Consider the following 25,078-nt stretch of genomic DNA (forward strand, 5'->3'; position numbering starts at 1 on the left):
TGGATATTTATTTTGTATTCTGAGTTACACTCCAATACTACTATATTTTATGTTCAATTTTGCTCCAGATTTGGCAATTGAGAGCTTTTTCAGTTGGCTCCAAATTTATTTTTTAAAACTTTTCTCTAATCTTTATTATTTCTTTCATTCTTCTTCCTTGGATTTTAGTTTAGCTTTCTTTTTCTAATTGACTGAGGGAAAAGTTAGGATGATATTGACTATAGACCTTTCTCCTTTTCTAATATATGCATTTCATGGTATAAAATTGCTCCTAAGAGGACCAAAGATGATGGCTAGGGTAAGGAGTCAGAAATCCTAAGCTCTGTGACTCCAGAAACTACCTTGAGACATCAGAGCTACACTGGGGTAATTCTGATTGCTCTAGCCAAAATAATAACTGCTATCACATTAGGTGCACATAAAATTCAAAGACTGACCCTTAAATCAGCCTTTAATTGCACCTAACAGATACAAAAATCCCATGTGGCACAGTCAGCAAGGCCTGTCCCACACTGGGAAAAAAGCCCCTTGACTGCTTCCCTCATCTTTTTTCTCTGTTTTTTTTTTCTTTTTCTTTTCTTTTTTCTTTCTCCCAATAAGCAGAAGACAGAGCATCAATCATAATTAAACTCTGCAACATCCTGGACCCCTAGCCCATGGAAAGCCTCCCTACACTGCACCATTTCTCCTTGCCAGCTGGTTTGAAAGCTGCTTCCATGAATCTGCAGAACAAACAGGTGAGCATCACACACCATGAACCATGCACATCTCCCCTACCCAACCCTGGAAACATAATCCAGCACAGCCCCTGGGCAGACTGACCCCCCTGCCAACAAAACTGAAAAGCATAAAGAGTTAAACAGTGAACTATAATCTAACACTAACAGCAGAGGTAGGGGTGGAACGCTGAACCTGCTCCAGAGAGTGGGGGTGGGGCAAAGAGCCAAACTCTTAGTGCCAATCTCTCAATGAATGAATGCGGGAAAAGCAATGAAGACTGAGAGCAAGGATGGGGCAACAAGCTAACCTCCCAAAGCAGGGCAGGTGACAGATGCTGGAGCTGATCTTGTGGGACAGAGGACAGTACTCAAAACTGAATCGCCCTACTTTGCTGGTGTACGACCTAAACAAACAGAGTTGCAACTGAAAGGCAATGCAGTTGCTGCTGGGTGAAAACAACAACAGCTCTGACCACACTGCACAAACTGGCAGACTTATCTCACCTCCCAACTGCAACTTGACCTGTGGACAGAAGGACTCACAAACCAGTCACCTGGTGAGACCACATCAGAGCTCCCACTTTAATGCCAATACCAGGATTAGATGCCTAAGGAATAACTCCAGAACTTTAACCAAAAGACTGAAATTTTTTTATCCCTGTGCCTGTTTTTTTTTCTGTATTATTAACTTCGCCATCACTATTTCTTATCCCTATACTTACCCCCTTTGCTTTCACTCCTTTTCCTGTGATACAATCCATTATTCTCCATCCCAACTACTCTTTCTGCCCTTTCTCATCCACTACCTCCCCCTCCTATCCTTCCACAATCTGTCACCACACTACACCTCCCTCCTACATACTCACTGGCCACTAACTAGCCTACTGTACCAACTGTACACAACCCCAGCCCCATGCAATCCCTGACACAAGCACCCTCCACTACAACAACAGAAATACACCCAAACACACACAAGGGCCACAAAACCCAGCAGACCCCATAACTCTTCACCCACCCACCCACCCCTTGTCCTGCCCTCCCCTTTATAGTGCCACCTTTACCAATTACCCAAATGTCAACCCTAATAGACATTACCCTCTCAACCCTCACTGTTTATAGATATTATCACCAAGCGGTTTTCTATGTAATATGCAAACAACAGGTCTGGCATTGAACCTGGGAATTTGTCATTGCTAAATTATACCTCCACACCAGGGACAGAAAGAACACATCAATCAAGCTAAAAACCAAGTCAGTCACAACACAAAAATTAAATCAAGGGAAAGAAAACAGGCAATTAAAACCACCAACTAGCCTATCAAGAACATAGTTGCACAGCACCAAGTGGAGTGACGGGAAGAGGAAGGGATGGAAACCACACTCCTCAAAACTATAATTCTATAGAGGACTCGGTGGGAAATGAAGAAAATGTATATCTAGCTCTTGACCCCAACAAAACAATGATAAATCTCATCAAGGAGACATGGTTAACCAGAATGTACAAGATGAACTCAAGAAATTTCAAGACACCAAAAATAAAGAACATGAGAAGACACGGAAATAAATAAATGAACTCAGAGAGGAATGCAACAAACACCAAAATGAAACAAAGGGCACTATAAAAAAAAGATATGTATGAATTAAAGATGACAACACAAAATATAAAAGAAGAGTTGAACAAAGATATGGAAACCCTCAGAAAAAAATCAAACAGAAATCCTGAAAATAAAAAGACCCTTTAGTCAAACAAAAAAACAGTGTAAAGCTACTCCAGCAGACTAAAACAAGTAGAAGACAGAATCCCAGAGCTCGAAGATAAAATAGAAATTAAAGAAAAACAGAAGAAATCTCAGTCAAACAACTCAAAAGCTATGAAAGTAATAAGCAAGAACTCAATGACTCTATCAAAAGATCAGACCCAAGAATTGTAGGAATTGAAGAAGAAGAGGTATAAGCCAAAGGGATTCATAATATATTCAATTAAATAATAACAGAAAATTTCAAAACTCTTGAGAAAGTTTTGCCCATTCAGGTACAGGAAGCCTCCAGGACACCAAACAGACTTGACCAAGATGGGATTTCCCCACAGCATATCATCATTAAAACAACAAGCACAATAAACACAAAAGAACAGAGACAGAATATTGAAGTCTGAAGAGAGAAAAAACAAATAACATATAAAGGTAAACCCATGAAAATAACAGAAGATTTCTCAATGGAAACCTTAAAAACAAGAAGGGCATGGAGTGAGGTATTTCAGTCACTGAATGAAAATTATTTCAGCCCTAGGATACTCTACCCACCAAAAGTATCATTCAAAATTGATGGAGCAGTAAAAATCTTCCACAAAAGAGGGAGATCTAACAGTTTGCAAAATGGTGTCTTTTGATGGGTGAGTTGAGTCCACTGACATTCAGTATTAATATTGATAGGTATGTGGTGATTCCTGTTTTCGTTGTTTTGTTGTTTAAGGATTTAATTCTGTGCAGCCAAATTAATGCTACTCTCTAATTCCTTGTCTTTTCTTCTTTGGTTTGATACTTCCTGTCCTCTCATGGTTTTGTTTGCATTCATGTTCTGTGTGCAGAATTCCTTGTAGAATCTTCTGTAGTGGTGGCTTGGTAGTCATGTATTGTTTATCTCTTATGTTTTCTCTTCACCAAAATTGGAGAACAAGAGGGTGGAACAGGCTCAGGCCAGAAGCAAGGGTGGGGAGTTAGGGAGTGGGGTTATGGCACAAACAATGTACACACATGTAAGTAAATGTAAAAATGATAAAATAAAAACTAAATAAAAAATTGTTTCTAAAGCCTGATTTCATTGCATAACACAAATTTTGGTGAGTTGAATTTCACGTTAAGTTTAAAATGTTTTAATTGTCTGTGGATACTTCTTCTTGGACCTATGTGTTATTTAGAGGCTTATGATTTAATCTCCAAATATTTAGGGATTTTCCATTTCTGTTAATTTTTAGTTAAACACTATTGTGGTTGGAAAATGTACTTTGCATTATTTCTGTTATTGTAAATTAGTTAATGTATGTTTTGTTTTCCAGATGTAGTCTTTCCTGGCAAAGGCCTTATATGGCCTGGAGAAGATGTATATTCTGCTCTTATTCTATGGAGTATACTACAAATGTCAGCTAGATTATATTGATTTATAGTACTGATCAGGTCATCTGTATCCTCACTGAGGTTCTGATGAGTTGATCTATCAAATATTGACAGGGGGGTAGTTAATTTTCCAATAATAATAGTAGATTTTTCTTTTCAATTTCTCTTATCAGTTATTGATTCCCATATTTCCTTTTCTTTTTTTTTTCTTATTTCTTTCCTTTTTTGCTGTGCAAAATTGTTTTGCAATTGCTAAGCAAGTACTCTACCTCTTGAGCCATGCCTCAGGTCTTTTGATTTTAGCTTGTGTTTCAAATAATATCTCACACTTTTGCCCAGGCTGGTCTCAGACCACAATCTTCTACTTCTACTTCCTGAGTGACAGGGATTACAGACATGCATCAACATGTTTGGCTTATTTTTGAAATAGGTCTCGCTAACTTTTGCCTGAAGAGGCCTCAATCATGATCCTTCCACATCTCTACCTCCCATGTACCTTAGATTACAAGTGTGTACATACACAACCAGTATGTATTTCTTTTTTGTTATTAGCATGTAGTAATTGTGCAAAATAAGGGGTTTCATTGTGTATGATGCATATAATATACTTTGATCTTATTCACCCTATTACTTTTTTTGCTATTAGTCTATTAACTCCTCTCCTCCTTTTGCCTTCCCCTTCTACTTCCTCAGTATTCCCTTTCTCTTTCATGATCTTATTGTTTTGTTTTGTTTTGTTTTCCCCTAACTATCACAAGTAAGAGAAAACATGTTATATTTGTCTGTCCATGCCTGGTTTATTTCCTTTCATGGCTTTATTCTGGATGGCTGAGTAAAACTCCATTTTCTTCATCCACTTATCTGTTAATGGGCACCGAGGCTGGTTTCATAGTTTGCCCATTTTGTGAATAGTGCCACAATAAACATAGTGCCATAATAAACATAATAAACTTTCGGGCATATACTCAGAAGTGGTATGGCTAGATCATATGGAATTTCAATTTATAATTTTTTGAGGAACCTCCCCACTGACTTCCATAGCAACTGTACTAGTTTACATTATCACCAGCAGTTAATAAAAGTTACTTTTTTTCTTCCGACCTCATCAGTAATTGTTATTCGTTTTCTTCATGATAGCCATTCTGATTGGGGTCATATTAAATCTCAGTTTAATTTTGATTTGCATTTCCCTGATGGCAAAGAATATTGAACATTTTTTTCATGAATTTATTGGCCATTTGTGCTCTAATTGATGGACAATTTCTGCCTGAAATTACTAATCTTTGTTTTATCAAGCTCTTAGGTCTTGATGTTTAGGGTGTGAATTACTCTTAAGTAAAAAGTGAATTAAGCCTTAAGGTAGTGGCTAACTTCAAAGCACCCTGTGATAGCCCCTGGACTCTGGTTATCCAATCTTAAATAGTGATTAGTCAAGTTAGGAAGTTGAATAATGTTTTTTCCTTTCTTTCTCTTGTGGCTACCACTTATGTCTAACTGCTACCTATCATGTTCCACTCAAGGACTAGAGACCCTGAAATCTTTGAAGAAAAAGCAGTCATAGTTCTGTCAGTAGCTGCTTCCTGCTGACATGGGATGTAGTCATAAGTCAGAAGTCTCTGGTCCTTGCTTCCTATAGGTGGCCATGGAGGAAGACATGCCACCTTTCAGTATTCAGGTCTGTCCAGTGGTCTGTGATAGTGGGAGGAATAGTGGTGGGGCACAGAAATCAGTGAGAATTGCCATCAGGATGTGGTTGTAGACTCTTGAATTAACATATGTAAGATCTGGTATCTGAGTGCCAGATATGTTACCAAAAAATTGGCCTTGAAAATTACCTCGGTTCTTGCATCTGGCAGGTGAAGAACTCAAGCAAGATAGAAAAATTCTATAAAAGTAATAGTAAAGTTTATTAGGAAAGCAGTATGCTGCTAACAGACTGAAAGTGGGCTGTCTCAAGAATGAGAACATTGGGGTGGGAGGGAGAGGGAGAGAGAGAAGAGGGAGAGGGAGAGAGAGAAGAGACAGAGACATTTCCTGGTCTTCACTCTGGAAATGGGAGCAAAAACACAAAATGGTGGTCACCATCTCTTAGTCTTAGAGTGGAAAGCTCAATTTCATTCTTCTTAATGACTGAGTAAAACTCCATTGTGTGTTTGGTGTGTGTGTATCATGCTTTCTTTACCTTTCATCCACTGTGGGCACCTAGGATGATTTCATATTTTGGCTATTGTGATTGATGCTGTGATAAAGATAGGTATACAGGTATCTCTGTATTAAGCTGACTGAATCTTTTGAGTGTATACCCATACTGAATCATATGAGAGTTCTATTCATAATTTGTTGAGGGGCCTCCATACTGATTTCCATAGTGTCTAAACTAATTTTCATCACCAGCATCAGTGAATAAGAGTCCCTAGTCCCTCACCCCTTGCTACATTTGTCACATGCTTGTCAGCATTTGTTATTATTTGTACACTTGATAGCAATTCTGACTGGGGTGAGGTAGAATCTCAATATAGTTTTTTTAATGAAAAACTGCTTTCTCCTTACTTAAACATTATATGGAAGAAAACAAATTTTGGCCATATACTTCCATTAAAATTCCAGTTTTAAATATTCCAAATACAATAGAACTAAATGATCACAGAAATAATTTCTTCTGCAAAATCTCACCAAATTTGATTAAAAACATCTAACATACAATATAATCCAAATTATATAAAGACTTCTTGGGTTCAAAAATTCCAAAATATAATACTTGTAACTGTGTCCTAACAGGTGTTAATGTACTTACTCTCACGTTGCTTTGTTCCAAAAGAGAAGAGTGAATCAGTAAGAGTAAACTAAGTATCTTATCTTAACCCGACAATAATTTAGATTGTGCATGGCAGCAGAATATCCATGATAAACAGTTCCACTTTAACAAAGTATATTTAAGGGAATAATTTCATGAATATATCACAGAATCAAATTTTTATAAGAGGAAAGTATGAAGGAACAAACAAATAAAAGATGAAATGGGTACCACAAACAAAACTGTCTTTTCCAATACTGCATCTGAAGGGGTAAAACTGTGAGGTTAGAGGGTTGATGATGCTAACATGAAAAGAAGTTGAGTACTGTATTGATTTCTTATTTTATATAACTATTACTCTTTACAAAAATGTACATAGTCATGGCTGTAAAAGTGTAACCCATGGCATTTGAAAGCAAGTATTCTGAAATTATTTAAGAAGGTCTCTTTAGAAATTATAATACAAAGGTATGCAGTCTTCAACTATGCTTTGTAACAATAAGTCTTATTTTTAATACAAAGACTAAGTATTTGAGAGTTATGAACTAAGGGATTTAACCAACATAATTTTACAATTGTTCTTTGAATCTTCTTTGTTTTTCAGATCTTTTGCTTCATCAGGGTGCTCAGCAGCTTGGAGTTCTATAGCACATTCTTCTTTTTTCTGACTCAGACACATACTCAGAGACATCTGGGCAGTCAGGATCAGGTGAAACATCATCTTCATCACCAACAACAACACCATCCTTATCTCCAGCCATGTGGTCTTCTAGATCATGATCTTCTACCTCAGTGAAGCCAAGGCCACAGTATCACCAATATCTTTATGATAATTTAATGTCCATCCTTTGCTGTTATTAACGCTCTAGTTCTTCATTAATTTTTTTGTCTGCTTCCCCTATTTGGAAGTGAGATGTTGATTTGTGATCTCCTAAAACATCAAGACCAGTATGTTCCTTCTTTCCTTCAACCCTGAGTCTCAAGAACTTTTGTTTTCTATTTTCATTGCCCAAGTCTGCTGTTTCCCAATGGCTAGAGCCAAAACTGTCATCTTTGGAGGTCTAGAGACTCCCTGGCAACACTCATCCTTGTGGGAATCCCAACAGGAAACACTGAACACTTTCCATTCTCCTCAGTCCTGATATGAGCAAGCTACAATCAACATTTTTTGAACTTTTCTTTATTTTTACTTTTTTATTGTGCTGGGTAAGGATACATTGTGGCATTTACAAAAGTTCTTACAATATGTCAAATTTATACTTGAATTCACCCCTCCACTGATCTCCTTTAACCCCTGCTCCGCCTCCATTCTTGGAATGGTTTCAGCAGGTATCATTTTTGCATTTACATACATGTGTGCACATTTTTTTACCACACTTATCCTCCTACCCCCTTTCCCCACTATCTGCCCCCTCCCCCTGGTATCAACTTCCTCCCTCCCACCTCCTGCAGGAACCATTTTGCCCTCCTGTTCTTCAATTTTGTAGAGGAAAAAAGAAAACAATGATATTTTTGCTTGTGTGAGATAAAGGCAGCTACACAGGGAGTTTCCTTGTGGTATTTCCATGTATATACGTATTATAACCCGAATTGGTTCATCTCCTCTATTTTTCTTCATTCTACCTTAGTCCCTTTCTTATGGTGGCTTTAGCTGGCTTAAGATTTCTGTATTCATTCTTGTATAGAGAGTATATTAGCCATATTCATCTTCTTAGTGTCCTTTTAAACAGCTCCTCTCATACATGACCTCCCCTTAGTGTGACCGGTTTTTCATAATATTGCTCTATTTATATTAGGCTACATTGCATTTATGAGAGAGAACAAGTGGCTTTTGGCCTTCTGAACCTGGATAACTTCACTTAAGATAATGTTTTCCAGTTCTATCCATTTACCTGCAAACAAAAAAAATTCACTCTTCTTTGTGGCTAAGTAAAATTTCACTGTATATAAATATCACATTTTCTTAATCCATTCATCAGTAGTGGGGCATCTTGGCTGTTTCCATAGCTTAGCTGTTGTGAATAGTGATGCAATAAGTATGAGCAGGCAGGTGCAATTATTGTAACTTGACTCAACATTCCTTTGGACGTATCCCTAAGAGTGCTATTGTTGGATTACATTTCAGTTCTATTTTTAGTTTTTTGAGAAGCCTCCATATTGTTTTCCATAGTGGTTGCACTAGCTTACATTCCTACCAGCAGTATAGGAGGTTTCCTTTCTTCCTGCATCCTCACCAACATTTGTTGTTGTTTGTGTTCTTGATGGAGTGAGGGGGAATCTTAACATGGTTTTGATTTGTACTTCCTTTATGGCCAGGGATTGTGAGCATTTTTTCATGTATTTTTTTAGCCATTGGACTTATTCCTTTGAAAAGTCTCTGTTCAGTTCATTTGCCCATTTCTTCACTGGATCATTGATTTTGGGGGACTTTAGTTTTTTGAGCTCCTTGTATATTCTGCATATCAGTCCCTTGCCTGTTGTACAGCTAGCAAAGATTTTCTCCCATTCTGTGAGAAGCCTCTTCAATTTAGAAACCATTTCTTTTGTTGTGCTGAAGCTTTTTAATTTCATGTGGTCACATTTGTCAATCCTTTCTCTTAGTTACTGAGCCATTTTAGCTCTACTGAGGAAGTCATTGCCCATGCCTATTGCTTCCAGTGTATTCCCTGCTCTTTCCAGCAATACCTTCAAAGTTTCAGGTCATATATTAAGGTCCTTAATCAACTTTGAGTTGATACTTGTACAAGGTAAAAAACATGGCTCTAGTTTCAGTTTTCCACAGGCAGATATTCAGTTTTCCCAGCAACGTTTGTTGAAGAGGCTGTGTTTTCTCCATCATATGTTTTTGGCACCTTTGTCAAAAATCAGGTGGGTGTAGTTGGGTGGATTCATATCTGGGTCTTCTATTCAGTTCCACTGGTCTTCATATCTAGAAATCTGTTCATTTCTTCTAGCTTTTCTAATTTATTTGAATATAGATTTTCAAAAAATTCACAGACTCAATAGCAACCCAGAATTTTACATAATATAAAGAGAGCCCCTTGGCGATATTATCTATAAACAGTGGAAATTGGAGGGGATAACTGTTGTTTAGACAGAGAAAGATACTTAGGTAATTGAAAAGATGGTGCTAGAGGGGGGCAAAAAGGGAGGATGGGGGTGGGGAGAGGGGTGTGAGACTGTTTCTTCACCCGATTGTTTCTTTTACAGTGCAGATATTTGTTAATTTGATGCAATCCTGTTTATTGATTCCTACTCTTATTTCCTGAGTCCTATTCAGAAAATCCTTGCCTGTGCCTATATTTGAAGTGTTTTCCCTATGGTTTCATCCAGTACTTTCAAAGTTTCAGTCTTAACATTAAGGTTTTTTATCTATTTTGAGTTGATTTTTTGTACAAAGTGAGAGATAGGAATCCAGTTTCAGCCTTCTACATGTGAATTTGTTTTTCCAGCACCATTTGTTACAAAGGCTATCATTTTCCAATGTATGTTTTTGAAGTCTTTGTCATGAATCAGATGGCAATGCCTGCACAGGCTTATTTCTATACCTTCTATTCTCTTCCATTAATCTATGTGTCTGTTTCTATGATATGCTACTTCTTTAAGTATGGCTCTGTAATACAGTTTGAAATCACCAGTGTGATACCTTCAACATTGGTCTTTTCTCTCAGGATTGCTTTGGCAATCCAGGGTCTTTTGGGTTTCCATTTGAATTTTAGGATTTTCTATTTCTGTGAAGGATGTCACTGAAATTTTGATGGAGATTACATTGAATTTGTGAATTCCTTTGGTAATATTTTCATTTTAACAATATTTATTCTGCTGATCCATTAACATGAGAGGTCTTTCCATCTTCTAGTGTCTTTGACACTTTCTTCAGAGGCTTACAGTTTTCATTGTAGACGTCTTTAACATCATTGATTAAATTTATGCTCAGGTGGTATCTTTTGAAAGCTACTGTGAATAGTATTGATTTTTCTCACTTCTTTTTCAATGAGTTTGTTGTTGACATACAGAAAATATAATGTGTTTCAGGTTGATTTTTTTATCCTGCTACTTTGCTTAAAATTTATATCAGATCTGAGATTCTGTAGTAATGTCTTTAGAGTCTTTTAAATACAAGATAATATCATCTGAAAACAGGGTAGTTAGATTTTTTCCTTTCCCATTTGTCTCCCTTTATTTCTTTCTTCTGCCTTATTGCTTTGGATCTTTGTGTCTTTAGACTAATGCTGATTTGAAGGCTTCTTATTACATGTGAATATAGCTATTTCTGGTTGCTGTCAGTCTCCGCTTACCTGAAATATCTTTTTCCATTCTTTCACTTTCAGCTTTTTTTCTCTTTTTTTGCCAGCCAAGTGTGTTTCTTGTAGACAAACAACAGCCAATAGTTCGGTCTTGTTTGTTAATTCAGTCCTCCAGTTTGAGTATTTTAACTGGAGATTTGAGATCATTAACATTCAGAGTTAGTATTTAAAAATCTGTACTAACCTATGCCATTTTATTATTTTTGTAATGTTTGATTCTTTCCTAATTTTCACTTGCTTATGTTCTCATCTAGGGAGATTTATTCTTCCATAACGTCATGTTTATCTCTATCTTCTGTATGTAGGATTCCTTTAAGTATCTTCTGCAGTGCTGACATAGTGGTTCTGAGTTCCTTAAGTTTTTGTTCATTATGGAAACTTTTAATTTTTCATTCAATTGTGGATAACTTTGCTGGGTACAATTTCTAGGTTGATAGCTAATTTCTTTAAAGGCTTGAAGAACATCCTCCCATGTCTTTCTGGCTTTTAGAGTTTCTGTTGAAAAATCTGCTTTTATTCTGATGGGTTTGCTTTATTTATTACTTGGTGCTCTTTTTTTGCAGCTTTCAATATTCTTTTCTTCTGTACACTTAATGTTTTAATTATAACATGACATGGAGAGGTTCTTTTCTGTGCTCATCTGTCTGGTGTTCTAAAAGCCACTTGTACCTGGGTGACTATCTCTTTCCCTAGCATTAGAGAATTTCCTGCAACTATATGTTATATTTTCATGCCCATGAGCTATGATTTGGTCTTTTAATGTTGACTCAGAGGTCTTGTATATTTTGTTTATACTCTCTTATACTTTTCTTTTTTATGAGCTGAGTATTCTAATTCACCTACCTTGTCTTCAAGCCTTGATATTCTATCTTCAACTTGATCCATATTACTGGTAAGGCTTTAAACTGAGTTTTTATTTAAATTATTGAGCTTTTCATTTCCAGAATTTCAATTTTTATTTTCAGTGTTTCTATATCTTTACTGAATTCCTCTCTCATAGTATTTATTTTTTCCTTATATCATTTAGGTGTTTATTCATTTTCTTTTGAATTCATTCAAGTGTTTACTTTCATCATCTTTAATTTCACTGATCATTCTTACAATTAATCTTTTGAATTCTTTGGGATTTCATCCATTTCACTAACATGTCATTAGACTCTATTATTGTGGAGTGATTGAGTATTGTAGGAGTGTGTGCCCTTGTTTTGTTCATATTTCTTGTGTTTCCACATTGGGGCTTTCACATCTGAGGCCAAATCTTTGGTTGGAGGTTTGAATCACCTATATTCATTCAGTTGAAGTATTCTGAATGTTCAGGCAGGACAAAGTATGGGCAGGGTTGTGGTGCATTTTCTCACCACTGCACTAGTAAGAAATAGTCAAATATTTCTTCATCAGAATAAAAGATCAGTCATAAATCCACACAGCTACAGCCACCTGATTTTTGACAATGACACCCAAAATACTATGATGGAGAAAAGACAGCCTCTTCAAATGTTGCTGGGAAAACTGGATGAGAAGACCCATGTTTTACACCCTATACAAATATCAATTCAAAAAATGCATCAAAAACAGTACTATAAGGCCTGAAACTATGAAACTACTGCAGAATGGAAGAAGTTCTTTGCCAGCTATACATCTGACAAGGGATTAATGCCCTTAATTTACAGGGAGGTCAAAAAACTAAACTTCCAAAAAATTAATGACCAATGAAGAAATGTGCAAATGAAGTGAACAGAACTTTTTCAAAGGAAGAAGTCCAAATGGCTAAAAAACGCATAAAGAAATGCTCAACATCCCCGACAATAAAGGATATGCTCATCAAAACCACATTAAAATTCCACCTCACTTCTGTTAGAATTACTACTATCAAGAAGAAAAGCAACAACAAATGTTAGCAAGGATGCAGGAAGAAAGGGGAGCCTTACCAAAAGCCATATGTTCTCTATCATATGTGGATTATAGACCTAATACAAATACAGCAATATTATGAAAAACAGGTCACTTTAAGGGGAGGTCACATATGAGAGAGGGAGGATTAAAAAAGGAAGTTATGGTGAATATGGTTGATGTAGTCTCTACTCAAGAATGAACATAGAATTTTTAAACTGGTTCAAACCACCATAAGAAAGGGACTAAGGCAGAAAGAAAAAAATAGAAGAAATGAACCATTTGGGGTTATAACACATATATATGTGGAAATATCACAAGGAAACTCCCTGTGTAGCTATCTTTATCTCAAACTAGCAAAAATGTCATTTTTTTTCTTTTTCTTTTTTTCTTACATAAAATCAGAGAACAGTAGGGCAGAACAGATCCTGCCTGGGGGGCTTGGTAATGGTGGGAGGGAGGAGGAGGTAGAGAAAGGGTGGAGGAGGGTGAATATAGTATAAATACTGTATACACACATGTATGTGAATGGAAAAATGATACCTTTTGAAACTATTCCAGAAATGAGGTGAAGGGGGATAAAGGAAAATAGTGGAGGGGGTGAATTCAAGAATGATATATTTGATATATTGTAAGAACTTCTGTAAATGCCATGATGTACCTCACCCAGCACAATGACAACAAAAAAGAAAAACTGACAAAAATCTATTTTATTACCAGAGTTTGACAAATATTCTTCATAATCTCCAGTGATACAAATATGTTTATTTTGTAGTGCTTATGCAGAGCCTTGATTCACTGCTACTAAATTTTATACTAGAAGTTGCCTGTATTTTAAGGTAGTATACTTCTACCTATAGGCAAAAATGAATTCTTTAGGATTCACTCTGAAAGAAAATTGTGAAACAATCTTTCAATGACTTTGAAATTCATTTGCAAAAATAGAACTAAAAATAATGAAAGTGATAAACTATACCACCAGCTTGTCATAAAAGGAGTTTCCATTCCATATAGAGTTACATAAACAGTGTGGACTTATGAAACCCATAGGCCATTAGGCATAATTTATACATTGATAGATCTTAATTTAGCAAACATCACATAATGAGATAAATAATTATTTTCAGCCAAGAAAAAGAAAAAAAAAGAATAAGAAGGCTTATAGACTGCTGGTAGGAATGTATATTAGTACAACCACTATGGAAAGCAGTCTGGAGGCTCCTTAAAAAACTGAAAATAGCACCAAAATATGATCTAGCAATTCCATTCCTAAGCATATATCCAAAGGAATATAAGGCAGAATACAATAAAAACACTTGCATATTCATGTTTGTTGAAGCACTAATCACAATAGCTAAGCTATGGAATCAGCCCAGATGCCCTACAACTGATGAATGGATGAAGAAAATTTGATATATATATATATATGTGTGTGTGTGTATAGAATATTATTCAGTTATAAAGAATAATGAAATGTTTTGTCATTCACAGGTAAATGGATGGAACTGGAGAACTTTTCTCTCATTTGTGACAATAGATCCAAACACAAATGCAAGCATTACATATATGTGTGTATATGTATGTACAGAACATGTTTCCAAAAGTAGAACTGCTGGAGGAGACTAAGGGAGGAGAAAAATAAGAAAAGCGTGATAGAGAGTGAATAATACTAAAATACATCACAACTATGTAGCAACAAGACACAACAAATTGTACTGAAAACTGTTATAGTACACGGTGGGGTGGGGGAAATAAGGAAGAGAAATAGAGGGGATTTGACTGATTAAAGCACTATATATTTACAGGTAAAATACCAAGGTGAAACCCCACTGAAAAATGAACATACACTAAAACAATGAAGGACAGGAATGTAAAACAGGTCATATTAAGGGGAAAGTAATAGCAGGAAGTGGAGAGTAAAGAAGGGTGAATATGGTTGAGGTACTCTCTACATGCATAAATATGGAACATGGAAACTTGTTGATATCATTTTAAGAAGGAGAGTGAGAAGAGAGAGACTAACGGAGGGGATAAACCAAACCAGGGTACAACATATTTATACATGGAAATGTCACAATGGAATCCCCTGTATAACTATTATATACTAATAAAAACATTTCAAAAAAACAAATATTTATCCATATGCCCTGGGCACCATGTCCACTTCTCAGAGCCACCAGAGAGAATAAAATTAGCCAATGTCTCTCATGTTTGCTATCGTACAGGCTGATATCATATATGTGCTGAGTGTTGGGCCAGTCTAATATCAGCTGCTGGCTTCAGGATTGTATTCATTTTAGAAGTTTCCCTTCTTTGTGTTCTGGGAGCCACTTCTGGTTCTAACAAGCTTCACAGCCTGTGAATTAAACAGATTCCCACTTGCTCCACAGACCAAAGGTTTGCCCCCAGTGGTAGCAAGCATCCAATCGTAGGGGTGTTTCCCAACTGCCTCAGAGAGTCAGGGAAGCAAGAAACCCATTGAGTTCTGCACTGTTGGGAGAGAATTGAAGAAACTGAACACTCTGCCTGTTAGTTTCTGTTCTTTCAGACCAAACCTAGCAAATAACTACCCTGCAGCAGACTTGGAAAATTGAATGATCCATAAAAATGGTATTAAATCTACAGAGTACAAGAATCATCTCACACTGGATTGAATGTTGAAATATAATTCCTGAAACTGAAACTACCAGAAGAAAGCACTGAAATGGGGGAAGAAACGCTGTGATTTTGCTCAGGAATCTGCTATCAACAATTTTGTCTGTCCTGCTGACTTCATGTTTCCTTACATGCCTCTTTTCAAAGAAGGACTGGATCTTGAAGTTCTTTCAACTGTAATCTCTAATTATGCTGAAGCAATTCTGATGTGGGTGGTGGTAATGTATCAAGGAGGGGAAATACTCTATAATATCCTAGTTGAAATTCAATCTTCTAATAAGCTTGTGTTTTGGGGCTGAGACCTTCACAAGAGTCTCTCCAATGGTATAGTCCTTGTCTAACTACAATGTACTCCCTTCTCTGGTTGCAGAGTTATCAGCCTTTTCTTCTAGGTCTGTCTCCTGTTGAATAAGTTCGGTTTTTAAATTTTTCTTTTTGATGAAACAAGAAGGCTGGATTACACAGGAGTAGGGAGAAGTTTTAGCTGGGAAAAGTTTTAGAAATGCACTCTGGAAAAATGCTATTCCAAGGAATTTTTTATGAAGAAGGCACTGGACATATTCCATATTGCTTGCTTTTCCCTTTTCTTTGCCAGAGCCATGAGAGAATCTTTCACTGATGTACTCTCAAGAGAACCTGAAAGTGTTCACTAAAGAAAAGAATGTGACACCCAGGAGCTTCTTGCTCTTTCATGACTGCACACCCAGCCTCCAACAGTTCACAAAAATGATCATTTCAGTGTTCCTATTATTTGTGGTTCCAATGACTCCTATTCCAGGTAAACAGATCTCAGTTATATATTTCTGGATGCATGGGTCTCTCCAGCTTTTCACAGTGGTTATTTTGTGTTGTACTCACAATTCTTGATGAGTTCAAGAAAACTTACCAATTTTCAGATTGTACATTTTTTCTTATATATGTGACAGTGATAGCCTCAAAGATCCTAACATGTCATAAATGAAACTACTCCTGTGTCTTCTTCACATATCCTCATGAGTGCTTCTTTACTTTCTGACACTTCTAGTCTTATCTTGTACCTATCCTGCCCTGTTGTGGAAATAGCCATTCCTTCAAGTAACACTGATTCTTCTCAATGGACAACAATGTCTAGGAATCAAGATCTGAGTGCTAGATTTATTCATTGATTGTAGTGTGTCCTTTGCTACTAGAACTTCCTAGCCTACTATGTTACAAAATAAAAGTGCATATATCAAATGTACATATATGCATACCACTTTTTATCTATATATGTTTATACTGATACCTTCAATTTTAATTCAACCCCACAGGGTTTCTTTTAGACTTTTCCCCTGCATATTTTAACTCTTTCTTTAATAGTGAGAAAACTGATTTCCATTGTTCTCAATATATTTATTCATTTGTTCAAGCTCAAAATACCTGAAAAGTACTTTCACAACTGATCACCATAATACTATAAAAAGTAAAACATTTATTGCAGGTTTTTTCTCCTTGAGGTGACATGCACAAACCTTAAGTATGTAATTTAATTAGTTTTGACAAATGTTTACACTGAAGTATCCATACCCCTATCAGGCCTGCGACCCCAGAAATATCCCCCATGACCTTTCCCAATCAATTCTGCATCTTTCCCAGAAGCAATCACTATCAGATTTTTTTTCACAAGTTAGTTTCATCTATTCCCAAACTTCACACAGCCATAATCATACAGTATATAGTCTTCTGCTCCTGGCTTCTTTTATTCAACATAATATCTAAGATAGATCAAAGTTGTTAAATAGGTTGTTGTAATAGACTAAGTACATGCTCTGTTTTTACAGGAACTAATGTTCTATAGAAGTGGAAATATTTCTGCATATAGAAATTTTATGAAAATCTTTTTTCCAGATTGGTACATAGTTTACTTTTCTCCCATCCAAGTACTAACCAGGCCCGACCCTGCTTAGCTTCCAAGATTAGACAAGATCGGGCGCACTCAGTGTGGTATGGCCGTAGACCATAGTTTACTTTTCTATGGGCAATGCATGAGTGTTCTAGTTGGTGCTATATTTTCAATTTTAGCCATCTATGTGGGTGAATACTATTATCTCATTATAATTTTAATTTTCCTTTCCATGATGATAATGACATTGAGGATCTTTTCATGTGTTTACTGGCCATGTGTCTTTTCAAGCTTTACATATTTTTAAAATTATAGTTTCTTTTTCTTTCTGTGTTTTGTAGAAGTTTTTAATGTATTCTTTCTATATGTACTTTGATAAAAATATACTTTGAAAATGTTTACTCTACTTTGTGGCTGGCTTATGGATTTATTCAACAGTATCCTTTAATGACCAGCAGATTTTTTAAAAACTTAATAGGCTCTAATTTGTTAATGATTGGTGCTTTCTGTCTCCTTTTGAATAAATCTTTTATTATTCCCAGATTAAAATACTCTCCTTTCTTCCAGAAATTTGCTTCTCTGTTTAGCTCCACATTTATGTATGGTACTGAGGTAGGGTCAATGTTTATTCTGTTCTACACATGTATTTATTAGTTCTAGCCATATGTTGAACATATTTTCTATTTACCATTAATTTCCTTTGGTACATTAATAAAAATTAGTAAATCAGAAAAGTAAAAGTATGTGTCTATTTCTGGGCTCTGCATTCGGTAATTTTATCTATTTATCTACTCTTTTGCCAACACTACATTGTCTTAGTAGGTATAGGTAAGAACTTTCTCAATGAAACCCCAGCAGCACAGCAACTAAGAGATAGCATAGATAAATGGGACCTCATAAAACTAAAAAGCTTCTGTTCATCAAAAGAAATGGTCTCTAAACTGAAGAGAACACCCACAGAGTGGGAGAAAATATTTGCCAATTATACATCAGACAAAGGACTGATAACCAGAATATACAGGGAACTTAAAAAACTAAATTCTCCCAAAACTAATGAACCAATAAAGAAATGGGCATGTGAACTAAACAGAACTTTCTCAAAAGAAGAAATTCAAATGGCCAGAAAACACATGAAAAAATGCTCACCATCTCTAGCAATAAAGGAAATGCAAATTAAAACCACACTAAGATTCCACCTCACCCCTGTTAGAATAGCCATCATCAGCAACACCACCAACAACAGGTGTTGGCGAGGATGCGGGGAAAAAGGAACCCTCTTACACTGTTGGTGGGAATGTAGACTAGTACAACCACTCTGGAAAAAAATTTGGAGGCTACTTAAAAAGCTGGACATCGATCTACCATTTGATCCAGCAATACCACTCTTGGGGATATACCCAAAAGACTGTTACTCCAGAGGCACCTGCACATCCATGTTTATTGCGGCACTATTCACAATAGCCAAGTTATGGAAACAGCCAAGATGCCCCAGCACTGACGAATGGATTAATTCCTATAACTTTATAGTTAACATTGCAATCAGGTAAAATAAATCTTCTAGCTTCACTCCAAATTATTCTAACTATTCTAACTATTCTTTACCCTTGCTATAAGAATTTTAGCTCTACTTGTAAGTTTCTTTTGTTTATAAAATTGGGGCTATTATTTGGATTTTATTAAGTCAATAGCCAAGTTGAAGGAAAATTGGCATCTAACCACATTGATTGGTCTAACATATTAACCTTCTATAACATTCCATTTATTTATCTCTTTTTAATAATGTTTTATACATTGTTATGTATAAAATAATTGTGATGATATTGCAAATTGTACTTTATTTCAAATCATTTGGTGCCAAAGTAGAGATAATTGTGTGTAGTGAAACTATACCCTGCAAAATTATGACATTCACACATGAATTTTAGTAGCTACTTTGCAGATGTCCTGGGATTTTCTACAAAGACAGTAATGTCATCACAAAATAAAGGTTTTACTTGATTCACAATCTTTATAAATTTACTTCTCTTTCTTTCACTAGGTAGGGATTCCAGAATGTTGTTCTAGAATTAACAAATGCCCTTCCATTATTCTTAATCAGTATTTCATCAGTAAATCTATTGTTGACTAAAGGTTTTACATAGATATCCTTTATCAGACTCCCTCTGCATCTAGTTTGTGAGATATTTTATATCAAAATAAGTATTAAATTTTCATTTGTATAATTGTAAGCAATTATAACATATTTTTATTCTGTTTATTAACAAAATATAAATTGCTGTAGAAAACACAATCTTGGAAAAAATGCTATTTGGTTATGATATACTACTCATTTTCTTTACTGCTGAATTCTATTTGATTTTATTTTTCTTGGCATTTTTTCATTTATATTTATAAGGGACAATGGTTTATAATATGTTTTTTGATATATTAATCATGTTTTTGAGGAAGATTTATCCTAAACTCACAAGATAATTTGAGAACTGTTCTCTTTTTTTCAAAAGAATTTGTGTGACTCTAGTGTTATTCTTTCCTTTAATAGCTGGTAATTTCCACCATTAAAACCACTATGACTAAAGTTTTGTTTGTGGGAAGATTTTTTGGCTACTTTGTAGATGTAGACCAAGTTAGATTTTTCAATTTTTTTGAGTTGGGTTCTTTCAGAGTTTTTTTTTTTTCATCTCAAAGTTGTTAAATTCATTGCTATGAAGTTGTTCATATTGCCTTATTATCTTTTAGGATCCATAGATGGATCTATAATTGTATCTTCTTATTCCTAATATACAAATTTATAAACTCTTCCTTTTACACTATTCTTGAAATAGATCATGAATTTTATTAATTCAAAGAAAGTTTTTGGTTTGTTAATGTCCTTTATTGCTTTGCTAATGGAATTTTATATTTCATTGATTCCCACTTTTAATATTATTTTTCTCTCTTTATAATTACTTTGAATTTAATGTTTCTTCCTAACCTAACTTCTTTGGTGGAATCACTGGATGATTTTAATCCCTTCATCCCTCCTAAAAAAAAGCATTTAAAATGGTCAAGTTTACTCTAAGCACTGCTTTAGCTGTATTGCATAAATTTTGACATACCATTTTTTTCATTTTTGAGATAGCAAATTTTCATTTTTATTCAACCCAATATTCAAATATTTCAAAACTCAAATGTTTCTTCATTTCATTTTGTGATTTCTTCTTTCATTCCTATATTCTTCAAAAGTTTGCTGCTTGAATTTCAAATAATTGGGCATTTCTAGATATCGTGTTGGTTTCTAATTTAATGTTTTCATAATCAGAAAATACCTCCTATTAAGAAACTTCTTCTGTAAGTCAGATTCAGGAGACTTTCAGAACACCAAACTGGCAAGACCAGAAAAGAAACACCCCCAGACGTATTATAATCCAAACAATCTCAAAACAAAGAATATTGAAAGCTGCAAAGAGAAATGACAGGTCCAATAAAAAGACAAACCTTTTAGAATAACAGCAGATTTCTCAGCACAAACTCTAAATGCAAGGAGGTCATGGAATGATATAATTCAAGCCCTAAAAGAAAACAACTGTCAACCTAGACTAGTCAGCAATATTATCCTTCCTAATTAAGGGGGAAATGAAAACCTTCCACAACAAACAAAAACTAAAGGAATTCATGACCACCAAACTAGCACTGCAGAAAATACTTCAGGAATCCTGCACACAGAAGAAGCAAGACTCAGCCAGGAAAATGCAAGAAAGAAAAAACCCCACTGACCAAGTAGACTAGCAAACACAGAATAGAGGAAAAGTAAACAACAGGAAAAAAATGACTGGAAACACTACACACCTCTCAATATTAACACTGAATGTTAAAGAATCAATGCCCCAATCCAAAGACATAGAATAGAAGGTGGATTAAAAATAAGACCAGACCATTTGTTGCTTACAAGAAACAAATCTCACTGACAAAAGCGAACATTGACTTAGAGCGAAAGCATGGAAAAACATCTTCCAAGCGAATAGACTCCCCCAAAAAGGCAGGAGTAGCTATATTCATATCTGACAAAGTAGACTTCAAATCAAACTTAGAAGAGACAATGAAGGTCACTTCATATTAATGAAAGGAACAATCCATCAAGAGGAAAAAACAATTCTTAACATATATGTGTCAAACATCAGTGCACCCAACTATATTTTAAAAAAGAAGAACTACTAGACTTAAAAGCACAGATAGCCCCCAACACAGTGATAGTGGAAGACATTGATACCCCGTTATCACAAATAGATAGGTCATCAAAATGAAAAAAATTAAAAAGGAAACATCAGAAATAATAGACACAACAGATCAAATGAACTCAGTCTATTGAAATTTATTGTGACATATTTTATGTACTGGAATACATGCTATTTTCAGTGAATAGTCTATTACATGTGAAAAGAAGGTTCATTGTGCAGTTGTTGGGTATAGAGTTATATAAATATCAAGTAATTCATCTGTTTGATAGTGTTATCCAGATCTTCTCTATGCTTTTCTCTAGTTGCTCCATTATTTACTGAGAGAAGGTTTTAACAACCATCCTACTTTTTGTTGCTTGGAGCAAGATCATCTGATGACCTATGGTTGCCTGTCTGGTCCTTCACTGCCTCCAAACAGGCCATATGCTTCCCACAGGCTATCTTCAGTCAATTATTGACACATTGAGGATACTGAGATAGGCCCTATCTGGGAAGACAAAGGACTTCTCTTAAGAATTGTCTGGCAAACCTTTCTTGAAGTGTATACTATACTCTTCTATTCAATCCTTGTTCTCTCTCTTTTTCCAGAGGTATTATACTTACATTCCCTTTCTTATACCCCTCCTTATTTTGTTTTCCCTCCCAATAAATCTCTTACATATCTAATCTCACCTTGGAGGCTGTTTCTCCAAATATATGCCAACTGCTATCAAAATTGTAATGATGGTAAATTTTTCCTTTATCCCTTTATTTAGTCAGCCTTGCTTTATATATCCTGAGGTGATTTTGTTAGGCAAATATATAATTGATGTTATTCTAGAATTAAGAGATAGAATAAAATATTTTATGTTATCATCTACTTGCCAGCTCTGGTATTGTTTATTCTTTCCTACACATCTGAGTTTCCATCTATTGTGATTTCCCTTCAGGCTCAAGAACTTTCTTTAGTATTTTCTAAGCCAAATTTACTAATGACAAACTATATCTGTTTTTAATTTGAAATTGCTTTTATTTTACTTGCATTTGTTAAGAATATTTTCACGGGAAATAGAATTGCATATTGACTCTTCTATTTGCAATTTCTTTCTCTTGGCATTTTAAATATCTCTCTCCATTGCCTTTAAGCTTCATTGTTTTGTTAGAAAGTCAGTCATTATTCATATCATATCTCTGTGAAGTATACAATTTTTCTCTGTTTGCTTTAAATATTCTCTTCATATTTGTTTTCAGCAGTTTGACTATGTGGTATTTTTAATTTTATATATGTTAGTAATTATCAGATGTATTTAATCTATATTTTATTTTTCTCCAAATTTAACTCCCAGCATAAAAAAAAGAAGGCAAGAAAGAGAGAAAGGAAGAAGATGAGAAACAGAAAGGAAGGAAGGAAGGAAAGAAGAAGGGGCAGGAGGGAGGGAGAAAGGGAGGGAAGAAAAGAAGAAAGAGGGAAGGGAAGAAAAGGGAAGGGAAAGGAAGGGAAGGAAGGAGTGGAAAGGTGATTAAAGGAGAAAAGACAGGAGTTGAATTTCCTTAATATATTTTGGAATTGATTGTTGTGTTCAACTTAGTAGGCACCAAGCAAAAATGTGTACTAGAAATTCCAGATTCATTTGTGCTATAATAATAATTGTATGCGTGCATGTGTACTTATTTTTTAATACATGTACTTTGAAATACTCAGTGTAGCACATTGGGTAAAAATAGAACCAGCTATGTTAATCAGCTTTTTTTCAACATTGTGACAAAATACCTCAGAAAATCAACTTAAAGGAAGAACGATTTATTTTGGATCATGTTTCAGAGGTTTCAGTCCATGGTTAGCTGTTCCGTTGCTTTTACACCTGCAGTAAGACAGTAACATCACGGCCCGTGTCGTGGCAGAGAAAAGCTGCCCATGTCACGGAAGCAGAAGGGAAAGAGGGGGACAAGGTACACTCTTCAGAGGCATGACTCAGTGATGTGCTTGTGCTACCTAGGTGACATCTCCTAATGTCCCATTCAGTTGTGAACTCATCAGTGGGTTAATACCGATACAATGCCACAAGCTGAGGATCTAGCCTTCAATACATGAGCCTTTTTGGTGGGTACTACATATCCACACTGTAACACCACTCCAGACAATACTCCCGAAATGAAATCAGCCTTACCACTTCAGCTATGGTAATGGGCTATTAAAATTTTCTAAATCTTAGTTTCTTCACTTATAAGAAGAATTATAAGTGATTCTTATCACTTATAAAAGTGATAAGTGGGATTAAAAACTGCCTGTGTATGGTAGGTTAATCCTGGACTCGGGGTTTATGTGCTACAAATACTTAGTAGTAAGGGCCTACCAATTACTAACAGCCAGAGTCCATTCTAACCTTTTAATGTCTGTTCAATAACAGGTATTAAATATTTTTAAGATTTTTAAATTTATCTTCTGTCACATTACTGCCAAGCCATTTGTCTTGACAGTATCTGTCTTCTATCTAGAAGAGGTTATGACACATGGTTCTAGCCAACAGACAAAAGGAGAAGTTGACTGGAAATCTTGGGAGAAGGTCTGTTTTCTGATAAAGCTACAAATATAACTGGTGGCCCATACATCTTATTCCTTTGTTAGATACAAATATAATGTTCTGATCTACCACAGCCATTCTAAGCACAGGAAAAAAGCAAAAGAATCTCAATGATGCTAGTTCTGACTTCTTCAAGCTCTCAAGTCAGTGTCAACTGCTACTTTTCTTGAGCCTCTCATGTTATGATAAATATTCCACTGTTTGTTTAGGTAACTATTCATTAGGGATTTGGTTGCTTGCAATTGTATGAGTTCCTAATATATGTACTACATCATGTGGTTATTTTATTTTTATTTATTTATTTTTTATTATTGTTCCTGGGACTACATTGCAACAGTTATCAAAGTTATGGGGTTGTTTTATATACCATGTGAGATAGTGTATATTAAATGCCTAGCTGAGAGTCTAACATCTAGTAAGTAATCAATAAACTTAAAGATATTTTTACTTAGTTTGTAATATAATTTCATTTACAATCATTTGAGAGAGCTTACATGAATATGTATAACTCAAAGGGAAATAGAATTATAAAAGGAAAAAAAAGCTCAAAAAGTTAGATAGAAGCTGAGTGTGGTGGCATGCATCTGTAATCCCAGTACTTGGGAGGCTAAGCAGGAGAATCATGACTAAGACTCCATAGTGAGACCCTGTCTCAAAACCAAAAACATAAAATAACAGCAATAATATAATAAAATAAGATAGATTTACTAAAGTTAAGCCATCAAACACACTCTTAAAAACTACATATAATTATTATAAAAGGGTCCCAGGTTTGACTTGAGTTGCTAGCAGATAAAGGACAAAAAGAAATAAATTAAGTGATATTAAGAGCCAAAATGAAAATTTCACTCTAATATCAAAAAACAATGTAAGAGAGGAATCAGAACTTGGAAACACTGAATTATTGCCTTCTGCTTCACATTCATAGGCTTTCATGGGGTACCAGATTTCACATGACTCTTTC

The 25,078-nt window shown here is 35.3% G+C and overlaps 1 long non-coding RNA gene and 1 pseudogene across 2 annotated transcripts in view; both read right to left on the bottom strand.

Annotated features, from left to right (window-relative positions):
• The window catches only part of LOC141410859 (uncharacterized), a 156,117-nt gene that overhangs the window by 77,062 nt on the left and 53,977 nt on the right, over window positions 1-25,078 (bottom strand). The window lies entirely within an intron of this gene.
• On the bottom strand, window positions 1,776-7,471 carry LOC141410857 (small acidic protein pseudogene; annotated as a pseudogene).

This window comes from Castor canadensis, chromosome 9 (assembly GCF_047511655.1).
Source record: "Castor canadensis chromosome 9, mCasCan1.hap1v2, whole genome shotgun sequence".
NCBI classification, from domain to species: Eukaryota; Metazoa; Chordata; class Mammalia; order Rodentia; family Castoridae; genus Castor; species Castor canadensis.